The sequence below is a fragment of the Aethalodelphis obliquidens genome, unplaced genomic scaffold (assembly GCF_003676395.1).
Source record: "Aethalodelphis obliquidens isolate GAN/ISIS:26980383/991018 unplaced genomic scaffold, ASM367639v1 scaffold14, whole genome shotgun sequence".
Lineage (NCBI taxonomy): Eukaryota > Metazoa > Chordata > Mammalia > Artiodactyla > Delphinidae > Aethalodelphis > Aethalodelphis obliquidens.
In genome coordinates, this window is record NW_020837958.1 from 27376912 (window position 1) to 27390355 (window position 13444).

Sequence of the window (13444 nt, forward strand, 5' to 3'; positions counted from 1 at the left end):
AGGCCCGGAGGAGCCCAGGAGGCCAGGAGGTTTAGGGAGGACCTAGGCTGTCTCCCCAAACACAGAGCTGGAGGGGCTGAGGGCCAGCCACAGGTTCTCCAGGGTTCCTCAGGGCAGGGAGGACTGCAACAGTGTCTGTGGTTCCTCAGTCTTTGCAACAATGTCCTCATTCAGTCAGGGCTGGGCCCCTGGCTTCCCATCAGTGCAACCGCAGCTGTCCGGAGGAGGACGGCAGAGCATGGAGAGCAGACGTTAGGCTGGGGAGACGGGTAGGAACCTTCACCAGGAGGGCTCTGGGACAACCTCTGAAGATAATCTAGGCAGAAAGTTTGCAGTCCCCTAAATTAAGGCACCACTCCAAGCGCAGCTTCCTTCTTCTCATGTAGAACAGGAGCTTCTATTTAACTCTACAAATACGAATCAAACAAGTACCATTTACTCAGCACCTCCTGTGTGTTAGGCAGCAAGCTAGGCAATCCCCATACTCATCGTCATTTTAATTCTTTGGAGCAGGCATAATTATCCCCATTTTTCAGATAAGAAAACTGAAGCTCAAAGAGATTACTGACTTTGCCAAGGTCCTGCAGCTAATAATTGATTTCAGCTGGTACTTTCACCCAGGCTGATGACTCCAAAGCCTGTGATTCTTCTTCTGTATAGGATGTTGTCCCTCCCCCACCCCTTACCCCCCAATTCCACAAAGGTCAAGAAATTATATAGGGGGCCCAAGCCAGTCCCAGGCTCAGTTTTCAGTGAGAAGCAGTGGGTGGCAGTGGGTGTCTCTGCCTGTCTGCTCAAGCTGAGACATGGGTCTCCGCATCCTCAGGCTGGGACTTACACCATTGGCACTCTTGCTTCTCAGGCCTTTGGCTTGGGCTGGAATATATACCACCTGCTTTCCTGGGTCTCCAGCTTGCAGACAGCAGATCGTGGGACTTCTCAGCCTCCATAATCTCATGAGCCAATTCTTTATGACAAGTCTCATTTTATATATATTGTTTCTTTCTCTGGAGAACCCTAAGTAATACGGTATCCTGACTAATGCAGTCCAAACAGAAGAATTTCTATATAAAAGTCAAAGCCGGGGGTGGGGCAGGAAATTGCTTCAGAAGGCAGAACAGACTTCTCACCCTGACCAAGTGTTTTTTTTTTGGGGGGGGTGGCCTCTTTAAAAGGGAAAATCTCACAGAACGGTGGTTTGACCAGGGGACAGGCTGGCCTCAGAGAATGGGTGCTACTTAACATCCAACATAAGATTTTCCTAAAGTGACCCTGGCCAGAGAATGGTGTCTACCCAAAACACAGAGTCATTCCTTTATCCAGTAAGTGTTTATTATCTTCCTCCTCAAGAATATTCAATGGCTCCTCAGTCAGTGGCCTCCAGGATAAACTTCAAATTCCTTGGAAAGTCACACTAGGCTTTCTATAATCCAGTGCCCACATCCCTCTCTGGCATTATCTCCTATTTTCCTTCATGCCAGTCCCAAGGGTACTTACCACGTTCCCCAAATATGCCACCCACTTCCACCTGGGCGGTTCCTTCAACCCACATGATGCCCTTCGCACCATCCCTGCCCACCCACACCCCACACCTCCATAGATCAAATGCTGTTCCTTGGGCTGTGTATTAAATTAGTTCTTATTGCTGTGCATCTCTCTCTCTCGGTACACTGTAAGCTCCTAATGGACAGAAACTTTCTCATTCATCTCCACATCACCAGCATTTATCTGTTTAATAAATGTATTCTGAATGATGTGCCTGCTGTGTAAAGGGCACCATTCTAGGTGCTAGGGATAGAAAAATGAATAAGACAAATTGATAAGCCTTCAAAGCTTTCTCCACCATTTAGTGGAGAAAACCAACATCCCCCTCTATAGTTAAAGTGCAAGATAGAATGTAAACTAACACAAAAGATGTAGAAAATATTGCTCTAGTAGTCAGAGGAGAGAGAGGTCCTTTGGCCAGGGATACCGGTGAAGCATTCTTGGAAGAGGTGGGATCTGAGCTCAGCCCAGAAAAAAAGTTCAATTAATGAAGATCAGGTGTTGAGAAAGCAGAGACCAAATACCTGGAGACAGGAAATTCAAGGTACGTCTGGTGAATCTTTAGCTTTAAATGCCAGGCTGAGAAATTTGGGGGTTTGGGTTTTTGGTTTTTGGTGGACAGTGGAAGTCACTGAAGTTTTGGGGAAATGGGAGAGATAGGGTGAAAGCAAGGTGGTTGAAAGGTGATGGGGGAGGGTCCTGAGTAAGGACATTGTTACACAACAGAAAGCTTCAGAACACACACAGCTCCAACCACCTCTGCACAAAACATACTCTTCTCTGACACACCCTACATGTCCCCATGGCACCTCTGAACACTCGCTGACAGCCTTTTCCACAGTTGCAAAGCTGATGACTTTCCTAAGGTGCAGGGTCCAAGATGCAGAGAGCCTCTTCCATCTCCATCCCTGATAGGCCAGGGCCTGCTGCGTATGTGCCAAAGCAGAGGCTCCTCTCTCTGGGAAGAGAGCAGGTGCCTGCCCCTGGGAGACTGCTTCACGTCATCGCCCCAATCGCATCTTCTTCTCGCATGATGGGAGGGGAAGCTGAAGACTCCAACCCGACCCCAAGTTCTCCTGGGTGCCATCTCTTCTGCTATCCTGATGTCTCCCTGCCCCCAACTCCTTCTTCTCCCCTCCTCCAAGCTGGCTCATCCTCAGGCACTAGATGCTGCCTCTGTTTCCCTTTTTGGCTTAGACTGTCATTCCCTCCAGAGTTCATTCCTGACATGATCCCCTAACAATCCCCTCAGAAACCCTAAACTCCCTTTGCTGTATACTGAATGTTTGTGTCCTGCCAAAATTTATGTGTTGAAACCTAATTTCCAATAGAATAGTATAATATTTAGAGGTGGGGCTCTTAGGAGGTGATTAGGTCATGAAGGTGGAGACTTCATGAATGGGGTTGGTGTCCTTATAAAAGAGACCCTAGAGAGAGCCCTTGTCCCTTCTGCCATGTGAAGACACAGCAAAAAGATTGCCGTCTATGAACTTGGAAACTGCCAGCATCCTGGTCTTGGACTCCCAGGCCTCGAGAACCATGAGAAATAAATTTCTGTTGTTGATAAGCCACCCAGTCTATGGTATTTTGTTATCGCAGCCTGAACGGACTAAGGCATTACCCTTCCGGCCACTTTCTACCCCAGGAAAGAGATAAGACCTGTGCCCTTTTCTCTCCATCCTTCCCTGGCAGGGAGTTAGGCCTCAATCTTCCATCCCATTGACGGGTTCCAAGGCAAAGACTGACACCAGAATATAAGGGGCTCCCAAACTGAGGCCTTCCAGTATCAGGGCTGCAGAGGGAGGCCCAGGGCCTCTCCAAGCCAGACAATTCCCAGTGTAACAGAAGATGTCCCTTATCTAATCACAGCAGGGGAGGACTGTGGGAAGCTGCGACAGCCTTTCCCTCTGACAGGTTGGGTGGCAAGGACAGTGACAGTGGTGGCTTGGCAAAGATGAGTGAGCAACCCGGTGAAGAGGCAGCCCTGACCTGGGGTTCTTGCCCCAGCTTTGTCATGGGCCTCTGGGTGACACTACGGCAGTCACATTCCCTCTGTAGTCTCAGCATCCCTGCCTCTAAACATAAGAGGGTCTCTCTCTTCTAGTTCAAACATCCCGGGAGGCTCTGAGCTAGGGAGTTGAGCCTCCACACACACCTTCATTTTTCCAGTTTTGCTCAGGACCCAGTGGCAAAGGCTGCCCCCTACTTTGGAAAGTGATTGGGGCTACTGTGGGGGTGGAGACAGACATCCAAGGCTCCTGGCTCCACCCATGGCAACAGGAAATCCATGCCTGGCACTCTCTTGTCCCCATATGGGTCCAAAATTCCCAAGGCACTGGTGGGTATTGGATTGTTAATAAAAAACAGTCTCACAGGGCTTTGAAAGTGAATTACTGATAATAGGAACCCATCTCTTTGATTCCTGTGTAGATGTTTCAAACCTTCACCAGATGGAGAATTACATTCCAAAGCCTAGCTCAAAAAAGAAGGGCAATTTCCTCTAAAAGTCCAAGAGGATCAAGCCAATTGTAAATATGAATACTACCAGGGAAGTGTATTGGTAATTTCCTGGGGCTAGGTGTGGGAAATGAATGGAAGTCTTCTTAGCTGTGCAGCTGCTGACTGCAGGGCCCCCTCACTGAAATTTGGGTCCTAGGTTTTTGTTTAAACTGGGGTACACAGGCACTCATCTAGCTGCACCTCACAACGCAGGCTCTACTGGAGAAGGAGGCCCTCTGCCCTGTTATTTGAGCCTGCTCAGAGCACCCTGACCCGAAAAGGTACCCCACCTCATTTTTCCAGGGTACCAGAAGGGAGCCTGGGATTCTGTTAAGAGGAACAAAAGAGAGCTCCTTTGACCCCCAGGAGGGACCACAGGCTGTGATGGGTACAGACATGGAGAAGGCTTCCCTGCAGCTGGGTAAAGCTCATCGGGCCTTCTTTTATGTGTAGCTTGGTGGGGGGTGGGGTTCATATCCATTCTCTCAAGGCATTTTCACCTCAACGGAGAGAGGAAAGCAGAACAAAAATTTTGACCTCTGTTTTACTGGTGAGACTACCAAACCTCAAAAAATGTAATTGCAGGGGCTTCCCTGGTGGTGCAGTGGTTGAGAGTCCGCCTGCCGGTGCAGGGGACGTGGGTTCATGCCCCGGTCCGGGGGGATCCCACATGCCGCGGAGCGGCTGGGCCCGTGGGCCATGGTAGCTGGGCCTGCGTGTCCGGAGCCTGTGCTCCGCAACAGGAGAGCCTACAGCAGTGAGAGGCCCGCGTACCACACACACACACACAAAAAAGTAATTGCTTCACGCCCCTCATAGCTGGAAAGCAGCCAGGTGGATTTCAAACTCCTGGTCTAGTTTTTCTTCTCCTATGCTACTCTGCCCCTCTGTCTTTCCTGGGGTGCCTCACAGCCTGGAAAGCAGTTAGCCCTTTGCTTTCCGAATATCAAAGGTCAAATATGATAAACACTCCCCAAGGTCCAGACAGCTCATCTGCCCACAGGGCTGCTTCAGGGCCCTATCTAATAATCTAACCAGGCTCCCTGTTCCTGGTGCTCCATTAGCCTGGCAAAGCCCACATGTGTGCAGGGCCAAGCTCTGCCCTCTGTGCAAACAGACTTGCAGCGTCAGGCTGTCTTAAAGGACATTTTAACTGAGCTGATCTTCCAGTTTTAGCCACAGAAGGGATGAAAGCCTAGGAGAGGCCCTCACAGCCTTGGCCCTCCTTTACCCACTGAATCAGTGAGGGAGATCAGCCCCTCACACCTGCCCCTGCTCTGCTTACACTGCAGGGCCTCTCAGCAATCCGATTGGCCTGCAGGGCAGACGTCATTGCGCAGTGGGGAAGTAGGGCTGGGAGAAGGGAAGGGAAGGGAAGGGAAGTGCTCCTGACTCTACTGTAGTGTTTCAGGGGTGGTGACTAAGAAACAGGAACCTCCCAACTAGTCTAGCGTTTTCTTCCCTGCACCAGACACCACGGCCTTCTCCACCAGCCTGGGCTGCTTCCGTGGCACTGTGGGTGTGGCTCTACTCCCGGCTTGGCTTCTGGGGTTTTCCACTGTACCAGAGCCACTTCGAACAAGCCCTGGCTTGGGACTGGCAGCTTGGCGGAGAGGCCTCGCTCAGCAGGAGGCCACACCCCAGCCACTGAAGCCACAGGATTGCAGGAGGCCGCTTCAGCAGAGAGCTGTTCTCACAGAGCTCCCGGCCTCAGCCTCCTCTGCAGCCCCCTCGGCTGCAGGCTCATGGTGTCACGGAGTCTCCTCCCAGGATGAGCTAGTTCTCCAGCAACCAAATTTCTCTTCCTCATTTCCTAAGGGAGGCTGCCTGGCAGCCATAGATGGGCACAGCCTGTGCCAAGATCTCCATGGTAACCAGGGGCCACAGCTTCCTGCCTTGGGCGACTATCCAGAGCGAGCACCCTTGGCAGGGCTCCCTTGCAGACTCCAGTGGGGCTGAGTGTCATTCGGGCCCATCACACCCCACTGTCGTGCCTGGAACTTAGGAACAGCCTAGGGAGGAAGCCCAGCTGGGTTTCCCTGGAAGACTTCAGACCCAGCAGGAGTTCTCTGAGAAAAGTCTTGAAACGGGGCAGGCTAGGAAGGCTCTTCTTTGGAGTTCACCAACTCCCTCCCACATGGAATTGATTTCTCAGGGCAGGCTGTGAGGCTCTGGTGGTAAACCTTCTTTAGGGTAATGGGTGAAAGTTGAAAATTGCACAATGTGTTAGTTGCCTTTAGACTTTGCTCTCCCTGGCAGAGGAGGTGCTGGTGATGCAGGAGATAGTTTGCCATGGATTAGGCAAGAATCCCAGGGCCTTGTTACCCCTACCCCATAAAGTGGCCCCTGAGGCGTTTGAGGGGCTGGCAGGCTCTTAACCAGGGTGGGTGTTTATCAGTGTGGAGTCAAAGTGACAGGGAAGGTAGGGTGGGTGCCCTGGGAGCAGAGATGGAGCTAAAACTCACTGCCTCAGTGTCAAGAACTGGGGCGGCCTCTTCAGAGAGATTCCGTTTCCAGGAGAAAACCAAATCAGAATGCCAAGTGGAACCGCTCCTGGTATGACCCGCTCCTCCTCTCAGCCCTCTGTGCGCATCTCGGAGGGGGGGGGAGCCTGAAATTCAGTTGTGTGGATAGTGGACCGGGCAAGGTTCATAGCCTTCCCTGCGCCCTGGGGCAGTCCCTCTCCTGTTCAACTTCTTTTCCCGGTCTCTGAGGGGAGTTCGGTTTTTGCTCAACTTGTGCCTTGGGCTTTTGTGATGCAGAATCAATCCCTGGTTGGGGAAGACTGTGTATTTGGACTGGTAGTGGAAGGGAGGATTTGGGTCTACAGGATGCTAATCTGTATAATAAAGAGGAAGAGAAAATATCTCGAGGGAATTTTGGAGGCAGTAGAGGTGGAAGACTGGAAAAGGGTTGCCTTAACTTCTGCTGACTGATGAAGGGAGATTTGAGAGTAAGGAGAATTCTTGGTCAATGCTGCTATGGACATCACTGTCGTCTCCACTCTCACTTTGCCAAAGGGCGAGCCTGGGATTTGAGCCATTTTGAAATTACTTGTGATGCTGAAGGGTACTTCCTAGTCAGTGCTAGGACACCAAACCTCGCGGGTGCAGACTTTCTGAGCATTGCAATAATAATCACTCCCATGTTTACTGAACATTTAATATGTACGTCCCCAGCACTCCTACTAAACCCTTTAAAAGCACTGTTTAATCTTCACAACTGCCCTGTGGAGTAGGGCACATCATTACTCCCGTTTTCCAGAAACAGGAACTGAGTTTTGGGGAGGTGAAGGCACTTGCCCAAAGTCACACAGCCAGATGTGCTATAGCCAGGCTTCAAAGACATGAAAGCCAGGTGGAATCTGGGCAAGTTCTCTGCAGGGAGACCAGGTGCAGCTACTGCCCGTGACAGCAGGGACAACGGGGAGTTCCTCTCAGGAAATTGCTAGGCCACGCTGAAGAGGGCTCTCTGTGGACGCCGCAGCCTCTCACTGACCTAATGAAGTAGAAAATCAACGAAGTTGACACCAGGCACCGCTCCATGGAGGCTGCTCCCTCACTGCTCTGAGCAGCAGGGGTGCGCCGGGGGCTGGCGTGATCATCTCGGACAGCTCCTGTCAGCCTGTTTTCCTGCCATTTTGTTAGTCCAGACGTTGGGGAAAACAAAGCCCAGATTGACCCTTTCCGAGGAGGGCCCTGTCTATCTTTCTGTCCAGGCCTTTCAGAAAACAGACATCCCTGCAAACTCCTCCACTTGGAGAGATACTCTGCACATCTCCTAAGGGACAAGGAGGGGCAGATGGCAGAGCCTCCATCTGTACTGCATTCCTCTGCTGCACCAAACTTACTGTCCTTCAGGAAGAGGGTCTCCATGGGAACCTCAGCTTTGGGAGCCAGTCAGGTTCAAACCCTGACATGACTCCTACTGCCTGTATGTTTCTGGGCAAGTCACTTTCTAAGCCTTATGCATCTTTGAAATAGGAAAAACAAGGAAATAGCTCAATAAACCATATTCCTATCTCAGGAAATGAACTGAGGAGAGAGGCAAGTTTGTTGACCGTTTATCTATTTCAGACTCTAATTGGTTCAGAGCATTCTTCCTGGCCCTGCGCCCAGGCTGAGCCTGACCTCTTCCTCGGGTGAGGATCTTCTAGAACCTGCACATAATGACTGCTTTATCCAACTTTTTTTTTTTTAAGATACTTTATTACCTAGTACTAAAATTGGTTGTATATACAAGGCTGGGCTGGTCAGGGAGGGGCTACAAGTTTCCTAGTTTTTTTATGGCATACTTAGCTTATGATGTAAAGTACATGGTTGTTTCTGGCCACCCTACGCTGGCTGGTCTCTGCCCCTTGCATGGATTCAGAAAGGCAGCCCCTGCCCACGAGACCCTGGCCTCCTTCGGTTTTGTTTCTCTCACAGTTTGGAAAGAGAGGCAGCCATGCAATGTCCAGACAGCAGCAGGGTGAGGCCCATGTTTCCAGGGGACAGGCCTGCTGTCGTCTTTCCCTCAGTATGGCTCTTTGCTTTGGCTTCACACTGCTCTGGGTTTGACTCCTGATTCCACCACTCACTATGAGAACTTGAGCAAATTACTTCCTCTCATGGGGCCTCTGTAGAATGGGGATAATACCATTTTCATAGGTTGCTGTGAGGTTTAAATGTAAAGCACCCAGCACCCAGTAGGTGCCCAATAAATGTTAGCTTCCTTTTCGATCGCTGGGGGGCAATCTGGAATGTTGAAATGAAGATACTTCTGGGAAGCTCTCAAGAGCCCTGATCTAAGAAGAGGGATGGCCTCCAGGAGCTGGGAGAGACCTTTGATACCACCTGTTTCCCCACCTGCGCTGCCTCATCTGGGCTGGAGCTGTGCCAGGGGCAGTTCTGAGACAAGCGAGCGGCCTCCCTGAGGCTGAGAACTGAATGCTCTGTCAGTGACCAGCCCCTCCCATGTGCTCACCCTGCATCTCAGAGCCGCAGGAGCAAAGGTGCAAAGAAGGGGGCTCTCTGGGGGCAGAAATGCAGCTCTAAAGAGGGAGGCAGTTTCTAAAGGCCAGCTTTGCTCTTCTAGTGCCCACACTCTGCAACTCACAACTGGCTAACTCCAACCAGGCCCGAAGGATTTCTATGTCCATTCCATAAAAACAAACAGTGAGATGCCCACACTGGACAATCCTTAGTTTCCATTCCAGCTGGGGGAAGAGCACAGGCCCTAGGGTTTTTTTTTTTTTTTGCAGTACACAGGCCTCTCACTGTTACGGCCTCTCCCGTTGCGGAGCACAGGCTCCGGATGCGCAGGCTCAGCGGCCATGGCTCATGGGCCCAGCCGCTCCGCGGCATGTGGGATCTTCCCGGACCGGGGCACGAACCCGCGTCCCCTGCATCGGCAGGCGGACTCTCAACCACTGAGCCACCAGGGAAGCCCCGCTAGGGCTTTTTTAGAAAGAAATGTGCTTCTTAAGTCTCCTTTCTGGATCATGTAGCACTAGCTAGCTGCAACTCAGCAGCATTGGTGTTTAGCAAGTATCAGTCATTGTCACAATGTTTGCCATTCCTGAATAGCACCCATACTACTCTATTCAACGTGCTTCTTTAAATTGACTCCCTATTTTACTTAGCTTCATCCCTAGCAAAAATGTGCCTGATATGCCAGTTACATTATATATATATATATATATATATATATATATACACACATTAAAATATATAACTATACAATTAGAAATTTGAAATTCTCAGTCATCTGATATTTACTCAACCCCCTGCGGGTGTGCTAACCACACTTTAGAAAACACTGGGCTAGTGAACAGCTTAGCAGTAGGATCATGTGATATGCTCACACACACACCAGGGGAAGAAGCACGAGCTCAGTAACTTGGGCGTGCTCTATGACAAGGAATGGAGGATAGCTACTAGGGGTTTGGGTTGTGGACAAAGAATGCTGCTTGACAAATCAGTAAACAAAGGATGTTGTGGCCATCAAGTCATCGGCCACTGCAGTCACCCCTAACGGTGCACCCTGAGTGGATTCAGGATGGAAAAGAACAGTATGCTGGCCCTAGATAGTTGAGGTGCATATCAAAGGAATGATTTCAGTGAGCCCAGACTCTTGCACCTTCCCATACAGAGAAAAGCGCTAAATTCATTAACTTGAGATGTTTGTTTTTTCTTTAATTAGCAGAAACCTTTTGATGTACAACTACCTGGTTTGGTTTTGCAAAACTCTTATATATGCTGGCTCCTCCCTTACCTCTTCTGAAGGATCCTTCAGAGCTATATGAGAGGCTGTCTCTCGGGCTTAAGTCCTCAGTATGTCTGCCGAATAAAACATAAGTTTCAACTTTTAGGTTGTGCATTTTTTTTCAGTCGGTTTAGAGCAGTCATCTTATGGGGCCTTTAGTCATGAAATGGTGAGCATTCACCTCGACACTAAAATAACCACGATTCAACACTAGTGGATCTCTGGTTAAACGTGGCAGATTGAACTCATATGTTTATCTTAGTTCCTTCCCCAAATCTTACTAAAATAATGGGAAAAGAACATACAAACATATAATCACACAACGACCAAGAGACTGGAAGAGGAGACAACCGCAGCTGAGGTCTGTCAACCACATTTTAGAAAGCTGAAATCAGTGTGACTAACACGAGAGTGAAATCTAAGTGGCCACAGAGGGAGGTGGTGAAGAGATGGAAGCTGATTTGCACTAGATGGGCTCAGGAGCCGGAGGGAGCAAGTTCTATGGAAGATAGGAGTACAGTGTGGGCCTGAAACAAGGGATCTAAGAGACTGGAGATTCCCGGATTCCTTCCCCACCTGCGCAACAAAATGACTGCCTCTTGCCTCCACCCTCACTGAAAATAAGGGGTTTACTCTTTGGGGAAATGCAATCAGGATGCAAGCAAAGTGGTGAGAGGCACTGGCGCATAAGAGAATGTCTATAGACAGAGAACCCCCTTCCTGAGGCAATTCCCAGAAAGCTAGTCTCCAGGCTTATACTCCCAGGTAGAGACACAGCGGCTCCTTCTCTGGAGAGACTGAATGGTCTCAGAGAAAAGTTCCCCAAATACTGACATGTGAGAGACCTGGCTGGCAAAGCGGCTTCCCCCCAGTTACCCCGGTGGACGTCCTCTATTCGACAGACCTGCCTGTGCACATGGAGCTTCTAATCCATGTTAAATAACTTGCTCAAATATAAGGGCCAGCTGAGGGGTTTTACAGTCTGTTCAGAGTTTGGAGTGAAGTGGCCATAGGAGTGTTAGAAGATCAAGCCAACTGGAAACTGTGGTGAAAGAAAAGTTGGTCAAGAAAGTTAAGGGAACCTTAGGACCCTGCTCGGCTGTGATGCTCGATATCTTCTATTTGCCCTGCAGGTCCACTCTCTTCTTCTCCACCCTGCTCTGGGTCCTGAGGGGCTGACCTGAAGCAACCACACAGCAACGGTGCCCCCATGCCCTCTGCCTTCCCTGCAGAGACTGGGGGAGAGGGAAAGTGAGATGGAGCCCTCCCTGTGGGACTGTGGGTGGGTTGTGTCCCTTAACTCCTGTCAGGGTCTCTTCTCTCCTGGTAACCACTTCTTTCCATCGCCTCATCAGGCCTAGGCCTGGTAACTAGGATACTGCACTATAACTTATGGTTTCTCTCTACTCTGCCTACACTTTGGAAAACTGCCCCTTTATTAATCTCCTTAAATCACCCAATTTGAGGGTGCCATTTATTTCCTGCCAGGACCCTGACTGAAGCACCAAACAATCTTCACATTATCAAAATGTGAACACTGTTGATCATCAAAAAACTGTGAACTATATTGGGAGGCTGGAGAGAGGGAAATGGGAATAATGATAAGAACACTAAATCCTTAATGACCATAATAGTGGAGAATAACAAAATTGATAAAGTGAGAATGGTAAAATATAAGCTAAAAGAGTTGAAAGTGATTAATTCTGTGATGAGGGAAGTTGGTGGATTTGATGTTTTGGTATGCATCTTTTAGTGTTTTTGATTTTTTAAATTATGAGCATGAATAACTTTGCTAAAAAACAAAATTAATTTTTAAAAAGTAAAATGTCAGGAGAAAACAGGACAGCGAAGGTCCGTTGAATTCTTCTGAGGACCCAGCACATAATAGAGGCTTAGGCATCAACAGCAGAGCTGGAGCCCAGGTGGCCCTCCCTTAGGGCTTCAAATCCAAGAATCTGTGTCCGTCACTGCACTTCAGGAGAATGAAGCAGTCTCCCAGCCTCAGAGCCACATGTGCTTGTCAGTGTGTGGCCTGATAGCACAGATCTCCCTTTCTCCATTATTTAGAGCAGGGAGAAAAGAAAGTTCCAGCCTGCCTGAGCAGGGTGGGGAGACAGTAAGGCGATTAGGGAGAGAAAGGTCAATAGTTCCGCAGCTGCACAGATTTGCTTTGAAGAGCTGAGCCTGAATCTTAGCTCTCCACTCTCAAATTGGAGTCAGGGTATTTAGGCAAGTCATTTCACCTTTCCGAGACTCAGTTTTATTAAGTTCCATGAAGGCACAGTCTATTCTACGCATCATCTAGGACAGTGCCTTTTCCTGACCCGGAGATTTTATACGGTGGGGTCTGTAGACTGATGTATAGTAGGAGCTTGATAAATAATCGTTCAGTGAATCCTAAGGATTAAGAATGTACATATAACATGGCAAATATCTAGCAAATAGATCTAATAAATATTAGTTTTTTTCCCTTACTCTCTGGTCTCTATCAATGTTGATATTTTATGCCAGCCTGAGTCAATAAGCTTTGAGCTGAAGCCAGGTAAAGGTAAATAATAATAAATGGTACGAAGAACAATTATTGAGTGCTTAATTTGTGCCATGCAGTATTCTAAGCACTTACATTTATTAGCTTATTTAACCTTCACAATAAATCTGTAGGTACGCTTATTACGCCCATTTTAAAAGTGAGGAAACTGAGGCATGAAGTGATGAAGTAATTGCACAACTATTAAGTGGCAGGGTTGGGATTTGAACCCAGGTAGCTCAGCTGTAGAGCTTGAGAGCTTTCTCGTTTACTAGATTTTTACTAACCTATTCATGTAACACAGAAAATTGATCACTATTATGTTTTTAAAGAAATTCCTTCTTGCCTAACTAAGCTATACTTGTGATATGCAACTGTCCAGATGACAAATCACCATGTTTAGGTCTGGGGATGTGCTCCCTGAAGCCTGTTAGTGACCTTGTTTTGAAGAGAAACCCCTTCACCTGTTTTATCAAGTTTCAAGGTTGCTCTCCTGCTAACTCAGCATATTTTCAACCTGTTTTTCTTTGATCCCAACCTCTATTTTTTCTCTTAATTTTTATTGGAGTATAGTTGATTTACAATGTTGTGTTAGTTTCAGGTATACAGCAAAGTGAATCAGTTATA